This window comes from Heterodontus francisci, chromosome 16 (assembly GCF_036365525.1).
Source record: "Heterodontus francisci isolate sHetFra1 chromosome 16, sHetFra1.hap1, whole genome shotgun sequence".
NCBI lineage: Eukaryota > Metazoa > Chordata > Chondrichthyes > Heterodontiformes > Heterodontidae > Heterodontus > Heterodontus francisci.
The window spans coordinates 70,271,668-70,295,304 of record NC_090386.1 but is presented as its reverse complement, the minus strand read 5'-3'; the positions used below and the strand labels follow the sequence as shown (position 1 = coordinate 70,295,304).

The following is a 23,637-nucleotide window of genomic DNA, read 5'->3' as shown; positions in this document are numbered from 1 at the left end:
GAAAACAGGGTGTCTGGGACCTGAGTGCATAGGCCAAGCAGCTGTGTATCTCCTTAACTGATCAGATTGAAGAACTGTGAAGTAAAATGCGCAAGAACTGAGAAGGAAGTGTAAATTTGATTGGGTGAATTCAATGTCAAATCAGAAAGAAAGAAATAGAGGGGGAAAGAAAGATTCGATTAAGGAAAAAAAGGCAAAGTATATTTTTAAAATCTTCAACAATTAAAACCTGAAGGAATGAGACTCTCTAGCTGCAAGAGTTAATTTTCAGTGCCAGAGCTAGTTGACTGACATTCACAGTTTAGTGCCATACCAGCTTATGTATGAAATTTAGGCTGCATTTATACAATTTTAAACATGAGTGTGGCTTTGTACCAACCCTAAAGTTGTAAGAACCATGTTTATGAATTTGTTCCTAGGACAGAGCTTCAACCTCCTGGAATGCGGGAAATCGTGGATACCCACCCCATTATTTTCCGTCAAGGGGTGCATGTTCCTGATTTCCCAAAGGAACTTCCTCACATGCAAGACTCGCTGTGGGGATGTGTAAAATGTGGCCAGTCGGGAAAAGTCAACTGCAAGTGACATCTGCGCCACTCTCAAAACATCCTTTCCTGCAGAAATGTGCCACATTCTACAATCCTTCAAAGAAACTTCCAAACCTTTACAAGAAGTGTCTGCATGTATAATAACTTAAATGCAACCATAATTTTTCATGTGAAAATAAATTGTGCACTTTTAGTAAAAACAAAATACTACGGATGCTGGAAATCTGAAATAAAAACAAAGCACTGGAAGCACTCAGCAGGTCCAGCAGCATCTGTGGAGATAGAAACCAGCACCTTTTGTTTTTATTTGTGCACTTTTAATGCTTCCTTCTCCAGTGCTCCCATTTGGTAATAGTATGCAACTTAATCTGTGTTCGCCTGGAACTTCTTACCTTCAACAGTTTTTCTATCTTCCTACGATATTCAGCCTATTAAAACCCATACTTGCTGTCAAGTAACCACTACTGCCTGATGCACCTCATCTTCTACTGAACTTCTTACAACCTTGGTTCAGTCTTTATTTTATTTAGAGATACAGTACTGAAACAGGCCCTTTGGTCCACTGAGTCTGTGCCGACCATCAACCACCCATTTATACTAATCCTACATTAATCCCATATTCCTACCACATCCCCACCTTCCCTCAATTCCCCTACCACCTGCCTATACTAGGGGAAATTTATAATGGCCAATTTACCGATCAACCTGCAAGTCTTTGGCTGTGGGAGGAAACCGGAGCACCCGGTGAAAACCCACGCGGTCACAGGGAGAACTTGCAATCTCCGCACAGGCAATACCCAGAATTGAACCCGGGTCACTGGAGCTGTGAGGCTGCGGTGCTAGCCACTGCGCCGCAGGGACCTTGACCCTTTATTTAAAAAATATACTCTCTGTAAAGCAACCAACAGTTTAGGCCAACCCTTATAACTGCAAGAAAATGCGTGTCCAAAATACCAAACAAGATCTATTTTTAAAAATAGTTGCAAGTCTTTAACAACTGATGATGGCCAGCGCACCTTTTCAAGGGTTAGTTTTTCACAATAAATAATCAAAATACCACAGATGTATTCCACCCAGGAATTTCGACCCAATTGTCATCAACCTTTTATTGTTCAATCTACACCTCTTAATTCAAAGATGCTTAATTCAAATTATCTGGTACTTTAAACTGAAATAATGTCAAAATTTGAATTTATTTTGAGTACGAACATCTTTAAACTAGTATGCCTAGCTTTACACTTTAGCTGTTGGAGCTTGTAACTTCCATTAACATTGCAATATTTTACTATTATGACTGCTAGTTTTCAGAGTAGAGTTTTACATTATGTGACATGAAGCTTTTATTTAAAACATAAATCAAGATGCCAGGTGACAGAACAGTTAGCTGATAGGGAACAAAAATAAATGAAAATACACTGCACGCTCTTGTAACCAGAAGAGTCCAGATCAGCATTTTTCCTCAAATTTTCTTCTCTCTTCATGTATCCCTGGTATTATTCAAATTAGAATGGGTAGTTTAGTTTAGAGATACAGGCCCTTCGGCCCACCAAGTCTGTGCCGACCATCAACCACCCATTTATACTAATTCTACACTAATTCCATATTCCTACCACATCCCCACCTGTCCCTATATTTCCCTACCACCTACCTACACTAGGGGTAATTGCTAATGGCCAATTTACCTATCAACCTGCAAGTCTTTGTCATGTGGAAGGAAACCGGAGCACCCAGAGGAAACCCACGCAGACACAGGGAGAACTTGCAAACTCCACACAGGCAGTACCCAGAATTGAACCCGGGTCACTGGAGCTGTGAGGCTGCGGTGCTAACCACTGCACCACTGTGCCACCCAAACATTTTGAGAAATGCGATGAGGTGCTATTTAAATCCATCTTTCCAATCTTCCTTTCTCTACCAATTAAAAAAGTGGTGAAATGTATCTCACAAACCAATGAATTCCATTGCCTCCAATCATGAAATACCCAAATGTCTGTATCACCATGTTCATTTACGATTTTTCAAAAACACATTTCTTCTTGTTCAACTACAGGAAATACTCATGATTAGAGTTTGTTTTCTACTGTAGTTACTTTGGGTGGATCACAATCCTAAATAAGACAGGATGTAGCATCTTCTGTGGTTTGGTGTTTCTTTGAATCAATTTCAGAAATACAACATTTTGGAGCCAACTGTCTACTGGAAGTTATATTGATATTTTCAAAATGTCAGTAGTTAGTTGGGGGAGGTGCCCGAGGTGCTCTGAGGTATCCACACTGTTACTGTTTTGGAACCCAGTCCGCTTCAGTGTTTGCTGACAAATAAAATGAACACTTTGTGGGCTTGAAGTAGGTTTTGGATGGTGCTAGTATGAATTGACGAGTTGGGTAGGGAATATGCTACCTTAAATGGAGATGTGGAAAGTGAAGTGGACTGGAATGATAAATACGAAAAATAATTTATTTATTTATGTAGCACCTTTCATGTATTCAGGGTGTCCCAAAGCACTTCATAGCCAATGAAGTACTTTTGAAGTGTAGTCACTGTTGTCATGTCATGTCACTATGTCCTAGGCTTCATCAATGGCCTTCCCTCCATCAGAAAGTCAAATGTGGGAACGTTTGCTGATGATTTCACAGTGTTCAGTCCCATGCTAACACCTCAGATAATGAAGCAATTCATGCCCGCATGCAGCAAGAACTGGACAATATTCAAACTTGGGCTGGTAAGTGGCAAGTAACAGTCGTGCCACACAAGGGCGTGGCAATGACCATGTCCAACAAGAGAGAATCTAACCATCTCCCCATGACATTCAATGGCATTATCATCAACTCCCCCTCCAACACCATCCTGGGGGTCACCATTGACCAGAAACTTAATTGCATCAGCCACATAAGTACTGTGGCTACAAGAGCAGGTCAGAGGATGACCATTCTGTAGCGAGTAACTCACCTCCTAATTCCTCAAAGCCTTTCCACCAAATATAAGGCACAAGTCAGGAGTGTGATGGAATACTCTCCACTTGCCTGGATAAGTGCAGCTTCAACAACACTCAAGAAGCTTGATATCTTCCAGGTCAAAGCAGCCCATTTGATTGGTGCCCCCATCCACCACCTTAAATATTCACCCCCTCCACCACTGCGACTGCAGTGTGTACCATCTACTAGATGCACTGCAACAACTTGCCAAAGCTTCTTCAACAGCACCTCCCAAACCTGTGACCTCTACCCCCAGAAGAACAAGGGCAACAGGCAGGTGGAAAAACCACCACCTGCAAATTCCTCTAAGTCACATACCATCCTGGCTTGTATACAGATAGCTATCCTTCATTGTCGCTGGGTCATATCCTGGAACTCCCTACCCAACAGAATTGTGGGATTACCTCCACATGGACTACAGCGATTCAAGGAGGTGTCTCACCACCTCCCTCTCAAGGGCAATTAGGGACGGGCAATAAATGCTCGTCTTACCAGCAACACCCACACCACCTGAATTAATACAAGTAAGCCCTCCTCCCATCACAATGGCAACTTCTTCATACCCTCTCTGTGTCCTTCAGCTCATACAACTACTAACAAGTTACTTCACAATGTAAGCATGCACAAAAAACTTTAATGCTGACATTATTTCATTTTCATTCCAATGTGTGAATATATCTATTGATCTTGAGCATCATTTGCAACATTAAACTCTTATGCCTGGATTGTGTTATGCAGTTGCTGCACATTTCTATAAGAGTCTTCAGACTGAGGTGACCCTGATTTCAAATCCTGAGATGAACTTGGAGTTGCTACCTTCACACCGACTCCTGTGCTATCTAGAAGTTTTAATACTTGCTTTTCGTAGAGCACAAGAGGCCTGATGGTGGGTGGTCACCAGCAGTAGGTAATCATTCCCTTACGTAGTGGGCTGTCTTGACCTTTAAGAATACAGAATGTAAATACCAAGGTGTCAGCAGGCAGGCCATAATGGGTGTAACGGCAGCTGCAGGAAACAAGCAATACCCATCATTTGAGGCTTTTAGTGGTTAGGCGGTGACTGAAGGTACGTTTGCAAGAGAATGCCAGAGATGTCAAGGGCACCACAGACTCGCCTGAACATTAATGATAAGCTCTCTTGATGCCCTTCAGACAGTGAGGAGGTGGTGGCTGTAAGTGCTAAACAGGCTGATATTGAAATTCTACTGCTTATGCCATTCTCCTAGGGAATCTGCCAATCACCCACTGGAGTTACACCAGGAGACTGGCAGAACCCCTACAGAATTTCAGGGCTGCTTTGTAAAATACATTCTTAATGTGATGCAGCTCATTTTTCCTTTCCTGATATGGGAAGGTGGTTGAACTCCTTGCAGGGCTGAGTAGCTTGGAAGGGTCATAGAAGGGCAATAAAATTCTGCACCAGAAATCACCATATCTCACCACTCTAATGGTAAGCTCCCAATTGGAAGCAGGAATATTGCCCAAGAAATCTAAATTAAGCTGACCTTGGAAAATTTGCGAGTCAGTCTATCCTGCCACACTTCTGCTGGCGATCATGCTGAAAGTTAATTCCAGGCCCAGGAATCTGAATCCATAGTTACTCAGATCGCAAACTTTCAATCTTAAGTGGCTGTCAAAAGGACATGTCAAGTGAAGATTCATCTTCACAAAAACAGAGAACAGTAGAGGGAGAAATCAACCTGTAGTACTTTCCCACATTCTGAAGTGGCAAAATGAAAAGTAGCAGTAGGTTCCTTCGTCAAAATGCCATGATGAGAGACTATTTAAAGTAGAGGTAACCAAACCCAGGTAAGCAGGTTATACATTTTTAATCATTCATAGAGCGACTTACTGCATAATCCAAAAGTCACCATCCCTCAAAACTGTGATTGATTCCAAACAAGCTTAGTGTTCCAGTCAAAGTTGTACAGTTCTACCTGTTTCTGTTCTTTTGCTGCTATGATCTGCCAATACGTGTAGCAGTTTGATGCAAAGATGCCTAATGTCCTTTGAAAGAGGTGCCTGTCAGTAGGTTTTAAAGAAAACGTTTGAAGTCTTGGATAACATTTTGATCATTACACATTCTTGTTTGATAGTATATAATTATTACTAAGCAAGTTTCTTCTATAAAACACGATTGTCTCTCAAACATGGTACATAGCTGCCTATTCAATTTGTCAAGTGTCAATCTTCATGAATTGTTTCTGCCATGTAAATGTAACAGGGAAGTAATAGCAGAAAGACCCTCCTGAGAGTAAGAAAACTGATTTGCTTGATTTTATGCGAGAGTACAATACAAAGTCATCCAAGGACGATGCTCACAAATCTTGATACATACTGGCTTGCACGGTGAAGGTTTTCATTTTATAAACCTCGTGCAGGTCCTCTAAAATAATGAATTCAGTAGGCTGCATACTTGGAATACTGGTACCATTTCTTGAGTGCAATGGAACAACTTGCATTTATATAGCACCTTTAATACCAAAAAACATCTAAGGTGCTTCACAGTGGTGTAACCAGACAAAAATGGATGCCAAGCCAAAGGAGATAGATAGATGTGACCAAAAGCTTGACAAAGAGGTGGGTTTTAAGGAGGAGAGGAATAGGGAGTCGGGGGGTCTAGGAAAAGAAATTTCAGAGCGCAGAGTCTAAAAAACTGAAGGCAAGGCCAACAAAGCAGGGGTGAAGGGAAGGACAATGCAGAAGAAGCCAGTGTTGGAGGAATAAAGAGCTCTGGGGAGTTGCAGGGCTACAGGAGGTTACAGAAATAGGAACTATCATGAGGATGAGAATTTTAAGTTAGAGACTTTGGGAACCAGCAGGTTATGTAGGTCAGCAAGGACAGGAGTGATAGCTAATTGGCACTTGGCACAAGATAGGAAATGGGCAATAGGGTTTTAGACGAGTTAGAGGTTACAGATTGCGGAGGACGAGATGCTTGCCAGTACAGCATTGAAATAATTGAGTCTGGAGGTGACAAAGCACGGATGTGGCCGTAACACCAGTCTGTCAGTTTCACTGAAGAAGCTCTCCCTGCTATGCACTCACCTCAGTGACCCTGGCAAGTTGCTGACAGGTAGGGAAACTCATGCGCTGGCGGGGAAATCCAGAATGCTAGGTTAAAACAGCAGTTCAGTATTTATTATAATATTTAAATGCCTTGCTCGACAGCTGCCCAGGGGTTCCCCACTTGCCTCCAATCCCACCCTGGCGAAACCTGGAAGTGGGCAGGATCGTGAACGGATCCCAATCATTTTAGGGTATTTCACTCCCTGCATCCACCCAAACCCACCCCCCCTTGCCTGGGAAAATTCCTCCTGAGGATTTTGAGCAGGAGAGATGAAAATGGAGCTGGAAGGTGGCAGCACAGATGTTAGAGAGCAAGGGGAAGGGAGATTGGACAGAATGCCAATGCCAAAGATGAGGAGATGGAGGATGGGGGTGGCTTTGAAGAGGAGAGGGACAGTGCTCAAGGGAACCATGTCCATGGAGTAATGAAAGTATTTTGAGTGGGCAAAGCTTTGAAGGAGCAGGGGGTGGGTCTTATGAGCAAGATGAGCTTGGACAGGTGAAAATCTGTAAAGAGATTGTCAGGCAAACCCCCACCTGCCAAGACTGAGGCACACATTATTTTTCCACATGAACAGAAACTTAAAATTGCAAGCCCTGACTGGAAGGACATTTGCATAGTACTGGAAAATGTTGAAACAATGGGGACCCAGCAGTTGTTTCCCCAATACACAGAAGTGGTCAGACCATTTTTAGTCACATGGCTAACTGGTTGTTGCAGAGAATTTGAACTTCTGAAGGATGTTGAAGAGACTGTTTCATATAAGAAGCTAGTCACAGACTAACCTGCTGGGCAACCTGGGAGTTTTCTTCGAATTTGAACTCCCAAAGGGTTTTGAACAGACAACGCCATGTGCTCATGGACTGAGAACATCTCCTCTCCTGTCTGACTGCCTTCATCTCTTCCCACGGAACTGAATCTTGTGAAAACACGTGAAACTCAAAGAGAGAAAGGTTTCCTACGTGAACAAGGTTTTAAGACGACTACTGGGCCCCAACAAAACGCAAGACCATATCTTCAATCAAGGACTACAGCGAGCTCAAGAAACAATAACAAGATATTGCCTCCAACTGTTCTACTTATCTTTTCTTCTGCTCTTCCTGTCCCTATCTGCATATTTACATCGCGTGTGCATGCTAGCATGGGCACGTCGTATATCTGCAGGCATTAACTGAATTAGAATTTAAGTTTGAGGTTGAATAAATTTCATCTTTCTTCTTTAAACCAAAGAAAGCCTGTTTGTGCTCATTTCTTTGCCTTATAATAGGAAAGTTGTGAACAAGGATTCACAAAAAGGGAGCTCAAAACACTGTTTAAAAATAAAACCCTGTTACAATAAGACCAAGTAAAGACAGCAAAGGATCCCGAGACACCTTTCGCACCTGGTCGTAACAGAAATTGGGTGCTAGTGTCTGGATTGTTACCCACAGAAAAAATGAGTGAAAATTGAAGTGGGAAGCCAAATTGTTCCCAATCAAAAACAGCATATCAATACAAGTTTTCTTGTGGTTGTGTGTGATTGTATACTGTCAGCAACTGAAGCGAGTAGCTCTCCAAGTCAGGGTGAAGCAACTTGGGATAGTTTAAAAGCACGGTCTATGGAGGAGTTGAGGAAAATGGCTGAGCAGTGTGGGATCACTATACATGACAAGGCTAGGAAGTCTGAACTCCTAAGGCTAGCCGCCAACCGTTGTTCCCTTGAATCTGAAGAAACAAAAACAGGGTTAGATGCAGACTCGACAGGGTATTGTTAGCAAAGATATAATTGGAACAAAGTAAACTTGAATTTGAGGAAGAAGAGAGGGAGAAGAGAGGGAGAAAGAGAGAGCCTTCCAAATGGAACGTGAAGTGAAAGAAAGACAGGAGAAGGAACGAGAGCAGAGAGAGAGAAAGAGAAAGAATATTCCGGAAAGAATCCGAGGAGCGAGAGCTGAAGTGGCTTGAGTTAACTAGGGGGCGACAGAGTAACCCTAGTGAAAGCATGGCCAATATGGAGGATCAGAATTCAGGATTGGGTACAAGATCGATAAAACTTGCCCAACTAATTCCAAAATTCAATGAGGAAGGTGTGGAAGTGTTTTTCGTGTCTTTCGAGAAACTGGTAAGGCAGCTAAAATGGCCAGCTGAGACCTGGTCTCTTTTCCTGCAAAGCAAATTAACTGGAAAGGCCCATGACGTTTAATCCTTGCTGCCAGATGAGAGTTCATCAAACTATGAACTGACCAAAAATGCTATCCTGGGGTATATGAATTAGTACCCGAAGCCTATCGCCAGAAGTTTAGAACCCTCAAAAAGCAAGCCAATCACATCTATCTTGATAAAAGCAAAATACTGCGGATGCTGGAAATCTGAAACAAAAACAAGAAATGCTGGATTCATTCAGCAGGTCTGGCAGCATCTGTGGAAGGAGAAGCAGAGTTAACGTTTCGGGTCAGTGACCCTTCTTCGGAACTGACAAATATTAGAAAAGTCACAGATTATAAACAAGTGAGGTGGGGGTTGGGCAAGAGATAACAAAGGAGAAGGTGCAGATTGGACCAGGCCACATAGCTGACCAAAAGGTCACGGAGCAAAGGCAAACAATATGTTAATGGTGTGTTGAAAGACAAAGCATTAGTACAGATTAGGTGTGAATATACTGAATATTGAACAGCAGCAAGTGCAAACCTGAAGAAAAACAACCTGAAAAAAACAGTGGGTAAGCAAACTGAACAAACTAAGATGAAATGAAATAAATGCAAAAAAAGATTGTAAAAAATGTAAAAAGGAATGTAAAAAAAAAGGAAGAAAAAATAACTAAAAATGACTAAAAATGAAAGTAAAGTGGGGGGCTGTCATGCTCTGAAATTATTGAACTCAATGTTCAGTCCGGCAGGCTGTAGTGTGCCTAATCGGTAGATGAGATGCTGTTCATAGAACATTACAGCGCAGTACAGGCCCTTCAGCCCTCGATGTTGCGCCGACCTGTGAAACCATCTGACCTACACTATTCCATTTTCATCCATATGTCTATCCAATGACCACTTAAATGCCCTTAAAGTTGGCGAGTCTACTACTGTTGCAGGCAGGGCGTTCCACGCCCCTACTACTCTCTGTGTAAAGAAACTACCTCTGACATCTGTCCTATATCTATCACCCCTCAACTTAAAGCTATGTCCCCTCGTGTTTGCCATCACCATCCGAGGAAAAAGGCTCTCACTATCCACCCTGTCCAACCCTCTGATTATCCTATATGTCTCAATTAAGTCACCTCCTCTCCTCCTTCTCTCTAACGAAAACAACCTCAAGTCCCTCAGCCTTTCCTCGTAAGACCCTCCCTCCATACCAGGCAACATCCCAGTAAATCTCCTCTGCACCTTTTCCAAAGCTTCCACATCCTTCCTATAATGCGGTGACCAGAACTGCACGCAATACTCCAGGTGCGGCCGCACCAGGGCTCTGTCCAGCTGCAGCATGACCTCGTGGCTCCTAAACTCGATCCCCCTACTAATAAAAGCTAGCACACCATATGCCTTCTTAACAGCTCTATTAACCTGGGTGGCAACTTTCAGGGATTTATGTACCTGGACACCAAGATCTCTCTGCTCATCTACACTACCAAGAATCTTCCCATTAGCCCAGTATTCTGCAATCCTGTTACCCCTTCCAAAGTGAATCACCTCACACTTTTCCGCATTAAACTCCATTTGCCATCTCTCAGCCCAGCTCTGCAGCCTATCTATGTCCCTCTGTAACCTGCAACATCCTTCGGCACTATCCACAACTCCACCGACCTTCGTGTCATCCGCAAATTTACTAACCCACCCTTCTACACCCTCATCCAGGTCATTTATAAAAATGACAAACAGCAGTGGCCCCAAAACAGATCCTTGCGGTACACCACTAGAAACTATACTCCAGGATGAACATTTACCATCAACCACCACCCTCTGTCTTCTTTCAGCTAGCCAATTTCTGATCCAAAGCACTAATTCACCTTCAATCCCATACTTCTGCATTTTCTGCAATAGCCTACCGTGGGGAACTTTATCAAACGCCTTACTGAAATCCATATAGACCACATCCACGGCTTTACCCTCATCCACCTGTTTGGTCACCTTGTCAAAAAACTCAATAAGGTTTGTGAGGCACGACCTACCCTTCACAAAACCGTGCTGACTATCTCTAATGAACTTATTCTTTTCAAGATGATTATAAATCCTATCTCTTATAACCTTTTCCAACATCTTACCCACAACCGAAGTAAGGCTCACAGGTCTATAATTACCAGGGCTGTCTCTACTCCCCTTCCTGAACAAGGGGACAACATTTGCTATCCTCCAGATCCTCCAGTCTTCCGGCACTATTCCTGTCGACAATGACGACATAAAAATCAAGGACAAAGGCTCTGCAATCTCCTTCCTGGCTTCCCAGAGAATCCTAGGATAAATCCCATCTGGCCCAAGGGACTTATCTATTTTCACACTTTCCAAAATTGCTAACACCTCCTCCTTGTGAACCTCAATCCCATCTAGCCTAGTAGCCTGTATCTCAGTATTCTCCTCGACAACATTTTCTTTCTCCACTGTAAATACTGACGAAAAATATTCATTTAACACTTCCCCTATCTCCTCCGATTCCACACACAACTTCCCACTACTATCCTTGATTGGCCCTAACCTATCTCTAGTCATTCTTTTATTCCTGATATACCTATAGAAAGCCTTAGGGTTTTCTTTGATCCTATCCGCCTATAATTTTACAGGGCTTTGGTGAGACCGCACCTGGAATATTGTGTGCAGCCTTGGTCCCCACATTTAAGAAAGGATATACTTACACTGGAGGCAGTGCAGCAAAGATTTACTAAATTGGTCTCTGGGATTAGGGAGTTGTCCTATGATGAAAGGCTGAGTAAATTCTCTGGAGTTTAGAAGAATGAGAGACGATCTAATTGAGACATACAAGATTCTGAAAGGGCCTGACAGGGTAGAAGCTAAGAGAAATTGTTCCCACTGGTCAGGAATCGGTAGATAAGATGCTGTTCCTCGAGCTTGCGTTGATGTTCACTGGAACACTGCAGCAATCCCAGGACAGAGATGTGAGCATGAGAGCAGGGGGGAGTGTTGAAATGGCAAGCAACCGGAAGCTCAGGGTCCTGCTTGCGGACTGAGCGGAGATGTTCCGCAAAGCGGTCACCCAGTCTGCGCTTGGTCTCCCCAATGTAGAGGAGACCACACTGTGAGCAGCGAATACAGTATACTACATTGAAAGAAGTACAAGTAAATCGCTGCTTCACCTGAAAGGTATCTTGAGTTTGAAAGAAGTAAGCAGCTGGCTTTTTATCAGTGACTGACGGCTTTAAAAATACAGCTCAGCTATGAGACTCTCAGAGAAGTAATCCTGTTAGAAGAATTTAAAAACACTCTCCCATTCTCAATAAAAACTCATGTCGAGGAGCAGCAGGTTCTGGGAGCCCAAAGGGTTTTGAACAGACAACGCTGTGTGCTCATGGACTGAGAACATCTCCTCTCCTGTCTGACTTCCTTCAACTCTTCCCAAGGAACTGAATCTTGTGAAAACACATGAAACTCAAAGAGAGAAAGGTTTCCTATGTGAACAAGATTTTAGATGACTACTGGGCCCCAACGAAAAGCAAGACCATATCTTCAAACTGTTCTATTTATCTTTTCCTCTGCTCCTTTCTGTCCCAATCGGCATGTTTATATCGCATTTGCATGCTAGTGTAAATGCACTGTATATCCGTAGGCGTTAACTGAATTAGAGTTTAAGTTTATGGTTGAATAAATTTCATCTTTCTTCTTTAAACCAAAGAAAGCCTGTTTGTGCTCATTTCTTTGCCTTATAATTGGAAGGTTGTGAACAAGGATTCACAAAAAGGGAGCTCAAAACTGTGCTTTTAAAAATAAAACCCTGTTACAATAAGACCAGGTAAAGACAACAAAAGACCCCTCGACACCTTTCGCACCTGGTCGTAACAAGATGGCGATTGGGCTAGAGTGGGTTGCAGACTAATGGCAAGAAGGAGGAGAGGATACGTTAGAGGTAGCTGCATCAATGGTCTCAATCTTGGAAATAGAAAAATACGAGTTTCCCATATTGAGGGAAGATACAATTGGTAGAGATGGATTTAAAGAGGCAGTTGGATACAGAAAGAAAGGGGCGTGGGTTATTCTTGTCCTCGAGATTGATCACTTAAAGCGCCAATAGGTGAATTATCATAACATTCCACATGCCAGGATATATCTGACAAATGATGATTGAAACAATTCTGTGACTCACCAGTGATCAAGACTTTGGGTGTAGAGAGGCTACAAGGCTTCTTGAAGTTGAGGGAATTAAAGAGGTGGGGTATTTATAAAGGACAGATTGAGGAAAGACAGGAGGATGAAGTTAGGTTGAGTACAGGGGACTAGAGGTTATTGAGATGTAGGTTGAAATGACCAAGGATGAGGACTCAGTGCAGAAACTGAGCAGAGAGAAGGAAAGATATAAAAAAAGTAAGGGAAGTAAATTCTGGGACTTAGGAGCAATAAAGAAGGATTTTGAGAGAGAGGCATGAGGACGGATGCAATAAGGCAGTACTGATACACCGCACCAAACAACATGAAAAAAGGAAAGAAGGTACCAGCCCTTCGCTTTGCAAGCTGGAACGTCAGAACTATGTGTCCTGGCCTGTCGGAAGACCTTACACAAATCAACGATTCTCGGAAGACCGCCATCATTAACAACGAGCTCAGTAGACTCAATGTGGACATTGCAGCACTTCAGGAGACTCGCCTCCCCGCGAGTGGCTCTCTAGCAGAGCAAGACTACACCTTCTTCTGGCAGGGCAGGGATCCTGAAGAACCAAGACAGCATGGAGTGGGCTTTGCCATCAGAAACTCCTTGCTCAGCATGATAGAGCCTCCCTCAAATGGCTCGGAACGCATACTGTCCATCCGACTGCTCACCACCTCTGGTCCAGTACACCTACTCAGCATCTATGCTCCAACACTCTGTTCCGCACCTGAAGCTAAAGACCAGTTCTATGAACAACTCCATAACATCATTAGCAGCATCCCCAACACCGAACACCTATTCCTGCTGGGGGACTTTAATGCCAGGGTTGGGGCCGACCATGACTCATGGCCCTCCTGCCTTGGGCGCTATGGCGTTGGAAGGATGAATGAGAACGGGCAGAGACTGCTTGAGTTGTGTACCTATCATAACCTCTGCATCACCAACTCGTTCTTTCACACTAAACCCTGTCACCAGGTTTCATGGAGGCACCCAAGATCACGTCGTTGGCACCAGCTAGACCTCATTGTCACAAGGCGAGCCGCCTTAAACAGTGTTCAAATCACACGCAGCTTCCACAGTGCGGACTGCGACACCGACCACTCCCTGGTGTGCAGCAAGGTTAGACTCAGACCAAAGAAGTTGCATCATTCCAAGCAGAAGGGCCACCCGCGCATCAACACGAGCAGAATTTCTCACCCACAGCTGTTACAAAAATTTCTAAATTCACTTGTAACAGCCCTTCAAAACACTCCCACAGGGGATGCTGAGACCAAGTGGGCCCACATCAGAGACGCCATCTATGAGTCAGCTTTGACCACCTACGGCAAAAGTGCGAAGAGAAATGCAGACTGGTTTCAATCTCATAATGAAGAGCTGGAACCTGTCATAGCCGCTAAGCGCATTGCACTTTTGAACTACAAGAAAGCCCCCAGCGATTTAACATCCGCAGCACTTAAAGCAGCCAGAAGTACTGCACAAAGAACAGCTAGGCGTTGCGCAAACGACTACTGGCAACACCTATGCAGTCATATTCAGCTGGCCTCAGACACCGGAAACATCAGAGGAATGTATGATGGCATGAAGAGAGCTCTTGGGCCAACCATCAAGAAGATCACCCCCCTCAAATCTAAATCGGGGGACATAATCACTGACCAACGCAAACAGATGGACCGCTGGGTTGAGCACTACTTAGAACTGTACTCCAGGGAGAATGCTGTCACTGAGACTGCCCTCAATGCAGCCCAGCCTCTACCAGTCATGGATGAGCTGGACATACAGCCAACCAAATCGGAACTCAGTGATGCCATTGATTCCCTAGCCAGCGGAAAAGCCCCTGGGAAGGACAGCATTACCCCTGAAATAATCAAGAGTGCCAAGCCTGCTATACTCTCAGCACTACATGAACTGCTATGCCTGTGCTGGGACGAGGGAGCAGTACCCCAGGACATGCGCGATGCCAACATCACCACCCTCTATAAAAACAAAGGTGACCGCGGTGACTGCAACAACTACCGTGGAATCTCCCTGCTCAGCATAGTGGGGAAAGTCTTTGCTCGAGTCGCTCTGAACAGGCTCCAGAAGCTGGCCGAGCGCGTCTACCCTGAGGCACAGTGTGGCTTTCGTGCAGAGAGATCGACTATTGACATGCTGTTCTCCCTTCGTCAGATACAGGAGAAATGCCGTGAACAACAGATGCCCCTCTACATTGCTTTCATTGATCTCACCAAAGCCTTTGACCTCGTCAGCAGACGTGGTCTCTTCAGACTACTAGAAAAGATCGGATGTCCACCAAAGCTACTAAGTATCATCACCTCATTCCATGACAATATGAAAGGCACAATTCAACATGGTGGCTCCTCATCAGAGCCCTTTCCTATCCTGAGTGGTGTGAAACAGGGCTGTGTTCTCGCACCCACACTTTTTGGGATTTTCTTCTCCCTGCTGCTTTCACATGCGTTCAAATCCTCTGAAGAAGGAATTTTCCTCCACACAAGATCAGGGGGCAGGTTGTTCAACCTTGCCCGTCTAAGAGCGAAGTCCAAAGTACGGAAAGTCCTCATCAGAGAACTCCTCTTTGCTGACGATGCTGCTTTAACATCTCACACTGAAGAATGCCTGCAGAGTCTCATCGACAGGTTTGCGTCTGCCTGCAATGAATTTGGCCTAACCATCAGCCTCAAGAAAACGAACATCATGGGGCAGGATGTCAGAAATGCTCCATCCATCAATATTGGCGACCATGCTCTGGAAGTGGTTCAAGAGTTCACCTACCTAGGCTCAACTATCACCAGTAACCTGTCTCTAGATGCAGAAATCAACAAGCGCATGGGTAAGGCTTCCACTGCTATGTTCAGACTGGCCAAGAGAGTGTGGGAAAATGGCGCACTGACACGGAACACAAAAGTCCGAGTGTATCAGGCCTGTGTCCTCAGTACCTTGCTCTACGGCAGCGAGGCCTGGACAACGTATGCCAGCCAAGAGCGACGTCTCAATTCATTCCATCTTCGCTGCCTTCGGAGAATACTTGGCATCAGGTGGCAGGACTATATCTCCAACACAGAAGTCCTTGAAGCGGCCAACATCCCCAGCTTATACACACTACTGAGTCAGCGGCGCTTGAGATGGCTTGGCCATGTGAGCCGCATGGAAGATGGCAGGATCCCCAAAGACACATTGTACAGCGAGCTCGCCACTGGTATCAGACCCACCGGCCGTCCATGTCTCCGTTATAAAGACGTCTGCAAACGCGACATGAAATCGTGTGACATTGATCACAAGTCGTGGGAGTCAGTTGCCAGCATTCGCCAGAGCTGGCGGGCAGCCATAAAGACAGGGCTAAATTGTGGCGAGTCGAAGAGACTTAGTAGTTGGCAGGAAAAAAGACAGAGGCGCAAGGGGAGAGCCAACTGTGCAACAGCCCCAACAAACAAATTTCTCTGCAGCACCTGTGGAAGAGCCTGTCACTCCAGAATTGGCCTTTATAGCCACTCCAGGCGCTGCTTCACAAACCACTGACCACCTCCAGGCGCGTATCCATTGTCTCTCGAGATAAGGAGGCCCAAAAGAAGATACAAGTCTTGCTTTCTTTAAATCTGTTGAATAATTGAGTTTTGATTAAATTTAAGAGTTCATAACTCCCCATTTCATTTTTTTGCTTGGCCATGAAATCCACAAATTCAACTAATTTGTAGGGGCAACATCAATTATATTTTGGATTCAACCAGTCAGCCACCACAACATTTCTGTACATGTGGAGATTAAGCCAAATGAAATACAATATTAAAATTGCACTGCCTGCAAAAAAATATGTTGCACTCAAATATAATGCAACATTTAGCAGAAATTTCATTGCATAACAGCTTCCCCTCCACAAACAGTTTAGTGGAAATGGGACCAGGAGCTGGGTCTCATGATTGAGTTGAGCTCAGAGAGGGCATGAGTGAAGGTGGTGGGAGAGAAACTTCAGTGAGTGAGACGTTCTCATGTTCAGACATGCATCATGATTCGTCTGCTGTCTGGAGCCATTTCATTTGGATTCCAAAACCGTTGCAACTTTGCTCATTGGACTTTTTACTTGGCAGTCTTCTTCCAGATACCAAGAAATAGACTGGAATTAGTTAAACTGCTCTAAGTAACTGCACTTTCAATCAACTTACAAAGTTTATTAGTTATTCTAGCACTAACAATTTCCTTCCAGGGAATATTACCCTTTGAACAATTGGGATTTTTAAACACTTTAGCTGCTTCGCTGCAAATAAAAAACAGATTTTACATACTACTGGGGCTATTTTAACCCTGCTCATCAGCAGGACTCACTGCTGATCTCTTCCATCAATCTCGCAGGCTGTGATTCAAACCTACTCTTTTGAGCAGGTGAGAAGAATATCCTCCGGCTTTCTTCTTTAGATAAAAGTGCACCTCCAGGCGCCACAAGGAAAGTTCAAGCCTACCCTGTTCCACAATTCTCACTCTAATGACTTACTGGAGAACCTGGGCCATTCCTTGGGTTCCTATAAATAAAGACAGAGTGGTTGAGCACGTAAAGAGTTTTGAGCTGATTAGAGAGAGTCAACATGGATTTGTAAAAGCTAGGTCATGTCTAAAGACCCAAACTGATTTTTTTGAGGAAGTAACTAAAGTAGAACCCATAAGATCTAAGTGATCCCCACAAACAACAGATCAGATCAAAGCTCTGCAATCTCATCATATCCAATCGTAAGTAGTGGTGGACAATTAAACAACCAACAATAAACATCCCCATTCCCAATGATGTGGAGCCCAGCATTGCAGAGCAAAAGACAAGGCTGAAGCATTTGCAACCACTTTCAGTTTAAAGTGCCAAGTGGATGATCCAACTCAGCTTCCTCCAGAGGTCCCCAGAAACACAGATGCCAGTCTTCAGCCAATTTGATTCACTCCACGTGACATCAAGAAACAGCTGAAGGCACTGGATACAGCAAAGGCTACAGGCTCCGACATGATCCTTGCTGTACTACTGACGACTTGTGCCCCAGAATTAGCTGCGCCCCTAGTCAAGCTGTTCCAGTCCAACTACAACACTGGCATTTACCTGACAGTGTGAAAGATTGCCCTGATATGTCCTGTCCACAAAATGCAGGAGAAATCCAATCCAGCCAATTACCGCCCAATCAGTCCATTCTCTCATCAGCTAAGTAATGGAAGATGTTGTTGACCGTGCTATCAAGTGGCACTTACTAACCAATAACCTGTCCACCAATGCTCAGTTTGGGTTCTGCCAGGGCCATTGGGCTCCAGACCTCATTACAGCCTTGGTGTAAATATGGACAAACAAGCTGAATTCCAGAGGCGAGGTAAGAGTGACTGCCCTTGACATCAAGGCAGTATTTGACCAATTGTGGCATCAAGGAGCCTTAACAAAATTGAAGTCAATGGGATAATAAAAGCAAAATACTGCAAATGCTGGAAATCTGAAATAAAAACAGTAAGTGCTGGAAATAGTCAGCAGGTCTGGCAGCATCTGTGGGGAGAGCACCAGAGTCAATGTTTCAAGTCTGTAACCTTTCATCAGAACTGGCAAAGATTAGAAATGCAATAGGCTTTGAGCAAATGATTGGGGGGTTTGGGGGGTGGAGAACAACAAAAGGAAAGGTGCGTGATAGGGAAGAGGGAAGGAGAGATTAAATGACAAAGATGTTAAGGATCAAAAGCAAAGGGAGTGCTAATAGTTGTAGTAAAAGACAAAGCATTAGTCCAGATCGAGTGTAAATGGCAGAATAATGAACAACCATGTCCAAAAGCACAAACCAGTTTAAGGCAGGTAAATGGTTTAAAAAATAAAGTAAAAGCCAGTCATGCTCTGATGTTGTTGAACTCAATGTCGACTCCAGAAGGCTGTACAGTACTTAATCGTATGAGCAGCATTGTGAGGCTTAGAGAGAAAATCTTAGACTTCGGTAAAGGTTAACTAACAAACTCTATTATTTACAGTTACTATTTACACTCTCCACAAGCCACCTAAGCCAACATCCTTCGTGCTGCTATACCTTCTTCTTCTCAAGCCTATCTCATGTGACTGTCACATCATCGCTTGTACAGTGGGAGGTGTGTCTGTCTTTGGTATTAACCTTTGACATCCCTATACTACATCGGCGTTCTGATGAAAGGTCACAGACCTGAAACATTACCTGAAAGGTCACAGGCCTGAAACGTTAACTCTGTTTCTCTCTCCACAGATGCTGTCTGACCTGCTGAGTATTTCCAGCACTTTGTTTTTATTTCAGATTCCAATATCTTCACTATTTTGCTTTTATTTTAGTGTAATGGAACACTCTCCACTTTCCTGGTTTAGTGCAGTTTGAACAACACTCATAAAACTTAACACCATCCAGGACAAAGCAGCCTGCTTGATTGGCACCCTATACACAACCTTAAACATTCACTCCTTCCACCTCTGGCACACAGTGACAGCAGTGCCTACTATCTACAAGATGCAATGCAGCAACTCACCAAGACTCCTTAGACAGCATCTTCCAAACCTGTGACCTCTGCCACCTGGAAGAACAAGGGCAGCAAATACATGGAAACACCATCACCACAAGCTCCCCCTCTTAGTCACCCACCATCCTGACTTGGAACTATATCGCCATTCCTTCACAGTCACTGGGTCAAAATCCTGGACTCCCTCCCAACAGTAGTGTGTAGTGTGGGTGTATCTATAGCACATGGACTGCAGCGGTTCAAGGCGGCAGCTCACCGCCAACTTCTCAAGGGCAATAACGATAGGCAATAAACGCTGGCTGTACCAGCGATGTTCATATCCCACGAATGGATAAAAAATGTAGAGAGGGGAATGCCTATAGATATATTTTATATGGACTTCCAGAAGGCAGTCGATAAGGTTCCACATAAGAGACTATTAGCTTAAATTAAAACTGACGGAATGGATGGCAAATTATTCATCTAGTTAGGTGGTAGAAAACAGTAGGGATAATGGATATGCACTTGAAATAGAAGGATGTGATTAGTGGTGTGCCACAGGATCTGTGCTGGGGCCTCAACTATTTCCTATATTTATTAGTGACTTAGATAACATAATAGAGCGCCATACATCAAAAGTTTGCCAATGACACACACATTGGTTGTACAAGTAAAGTAGATGGACGCATAAAATTACAAAGAGACATTGACAGATTAAGTGAGTGGACAAAACTGTGGCATTTGGATTTCAATGCAGGCAAGCGTGAGGTCATCCTTTTTGGACTAACAAAAGGATAGATCCGAGCTTTATTTAAATGGTGAAAAACCAGTAACAGTGGAGATCCAAAGAAATTTAGGGATCCAAGTACACAGATCATTAAAACTTAGCACTGAGACACAAAAAAAAAATCATAAAGGGCAATAGAATGAAGTCAGAAAATGAAGGGAAGGATGTTTTGCTACAGCTATGCAAAGCCTAGGTTAGACCACATCTGGCGTGTGTGTACATTTTTGGGTATCTGACATTAGCAAGGATAGATTAGCCTTGGAAGGAGTGCAGCGCAGATTCACTAAATTACCCACGCTCCAATATATATTAGAGAAATTAGGCTTGTATTTCCTGCAATACAGAAGGTTAAGTGGTAATTTGATTGAAGTTTTAGGATTTTGAAAAGGAATTGATAGGTGTTTAGGACAAGGGGACATAACCTTAAAATAAGAGCCAGGCCATTCAAGAGAGAAGTCAGGAATTATTTCTTGATGCAAAAGGTGGAAAAAGTGTGAAACTTTCGCCCACAAAAAGCAGCAGGCGCTAGCTTAATTAATAATTTTAAATCAGAGAGATGAATGGTTTTTGCTGGACACAGTATAAAGGGATCTAGAGCTAAAGCAGTTGGATAGAATTAGGATACAGATTAGACATGATCTCATTGAATGGCAAAACATTGAGGAGCTGAACGGCCTACTCTCGTTTCTATATTCCCCAGCAGTGGCCTCCTCCATTGCACTCCCTCTCAATGGCCATCTGTCACTTTCCAATGGTTTTGGGAAGGAAACTGACTAAGGAGTAGGGGATGATACCAGGACTTAAAATCTCCTGGCTCTCATGCTACAGAGGTCAGGACGATTTTCCGGCTGCCTCTGCCTGATTCCCGCACAGAGTCAAAAATTTGGGCCCATGTTTTGTATGTTTCATTGCTTATGCATTTATAACATTCTGCATCCATGTCTCATTAAAAAAAATTTACTCGCACATCGATAATGATAAAAAATCTTATACAACATTCACAGCAGCTTGATATTGCATTTAAGATGGCTGGAAGGAGTTGGCATTCATAATTTAAGCTGAAGATATTTATAGATGAAGCAAGTCTGTAATACAGATTCAGCTTAAAATAACATTTTTAAATCCTTAGCCTGACTCTAAGAATGTGAGCAACTTGGTCAGCACCATTTAGGGAATGTAACAGCATTCCACTAATGAGAGACAATTAATATAATGGGAAAATTAATGAATGTATAAGATGATATTGAAAATATTGCCATTTTGAAATATTTGAAGGGTAGGTTATTACAATAGAAAATGTGGGACAAGACAACCAGAAAATGATTTTGCAGCACATTATATGAAAAAAGATACTGTGCTACGTCTGTTTTAGCAGGTTTAAAGCTGCAAAACCATTTTTAGATTTCTGCACAGATGATTCCACTGTCAAGCACACTGAAGTAAATTTAATGTATTGTATTAAGGAAGCAATTTGAAGCAGATGGTTAACTGGCACATCGAGAAGAACATGTGAAGTGTTCATAATTCTGTTTGATGTCTGCTGTGCATTGGAGTGAAGATGATAGCACGTTTATCCAAAGCGTTGTCAATTTTAGAACTAGAAATACTTGTTAATACAAATGTGTTTTGGCAGTGCTGTTGCATGTTACAGCTCCTCCATTTGCTCTTTTTAAATGGCAGTGGTATATTTACAACAACAATTTGGATTCATAAAGCACCTTTAATGTAGGAAATTGTCCCAAGGCATCTCAGAAGCACAGACAAAAATTGACACCGAACCAAAGGCAGCAACATTAGAAGGCAACACTAAAATCTTAGTGAGAGGTAGGTTTTAAGGAAGGTCTTAAGGGTCAAAAAGAGAGATGGAAACCCCCATGGTTCAGAGGAGGAATTCGAGAGGGTTTAGACAGCTTAAGCCACGGCTGCCTATGGTGGGGAGAAGTGAGCAAGCGATGCGCAAGAGGTCAGATTTATAGGAATGCAGAGTTCTCGGAGAGTTGGAGGCTAGAGAATTAGGAGGAGCAAACCCATGAGGGTAACAGAACAAGAGGATGAAAGTTTTAAATTGGAGGGATTTGGAAACCGGGAGCCAATGCAGATCAGCAAGCACGGGGTGAAGGGTGAGCAGGACTAGGCAAGTGCTAGAATACCGACAGCAGAGATTTTTGATATACATTCACATTTATAACATTTTCAGTTGGCATGGCATTTTCTGAAACAAGTGAAGGGGATGCTAAAATACTGCAAAAGCAGATCAAATTGAAGGAAACGGTACAGCTGACGTTTTGATTTAACTCCTTCAAGGTCATACATAGCACCAGCAAGCCTTTTACAATACATGGAGTCTGCAGTTTCACTCAGTATGGCAGTAATCATAGTGGACAAGAATGACAGGTTCTATTATGTAACAGAAAGTTAAATATGTACTTACTGTAATCTAATATACACACAGGTGCTTTCTGGCTGTTGATAAAATCCCTGCACAAGAAGCTTCCTGCATTATGGAAGCAATGCAGCAAACATGTATTGTTATTGGAATGCGTTGATTGCTTCAGTGAGCCATTCTCACTTCCACTGGCTCACTGCTAGATTAACTTGTCTGGTCTACTGCATTGATATTCATTTTAAATTCTATTACAATTACTAATGGTGGGTGCTGCAGAACGTAATTTTGGGAATGAACAATGAGACTGTTGCTATGAAGTAAAAACGTCATGCTCAAACACAAGTTTACAGTACTGATTATTGCAGGATGTACATTTCAGCATCTTCCATGCGGCTCACATGGCTTGGCCATGTGAGCCGCATGGAAGATGGCAGGATCCCCAAAGACACATTGTACAGCGAGCTCGCCACTGGTATCAGACCCACCGGCCGTCCATGTCTCCGTTATAAAGACGTCTGCAAACGCGACATGAAATCGTGTGACATTGATCACAAGTCGTGGGAGTCAGTTGCCAGCATTCGCCAGAGCTGGCGGGCAGCCATAAAGACAGGGCTAAATTGTGGCGAGTCGAAGAGACTTAGTAGTTGGCAGGAAAAAAGACAGAGGCGCAAGGGGAGAGCCAACTGTGCAACAGCCCCAACAAACAAATTTCTCTGCAGCACCTGTGGAAGAGCCTGTCACTCCAGAATTGGCCTTTATAGCCACTCCAGGCGCTGCTTCACAAACCACTGACCACCTCCAGGCGCGTATCCATTGTCTCTCGAGATAAGGAGGCCCAAAAGAGAAAGAGAAAGAGACATTTCAGCACAAACAATGATATGCATTGTAAACCTCCATGTTAGCACTGCCAGCATTATGTTCAGCATTATGTACTGCAAGAATATGTTCCTGTGAAATTATGGAAGTATGATTAAAATATTATTGCAAAAGTATCATAAATGTTACAATTTTTCGAAAAATTGAACTTTGTCCAATTTAATTGTTATGACCGAGGCAGGAGGAATGCACTGGCTTTTCTAATTCAATTATTTACATATATTTAAATATTTACCCTGTTACTGATACAGTTAATC

The 23,637-nt window shown here is 43.3% G+C and overlaps 1 protein-coding gene across 1 annotated transcript in view; it reads right to left on the bottom strand.

Annotated features, from left to right (window-relative positions):
• The window catches only part of LOC137378486 (XK-related protein 7-like), a 213,499-nt gene that overhangs the window by 25,007 nt on the left and 164,855 nt on the right, over nucleotides 1-23,637 (bottom strand). The window lies entirely within an intron of this gene.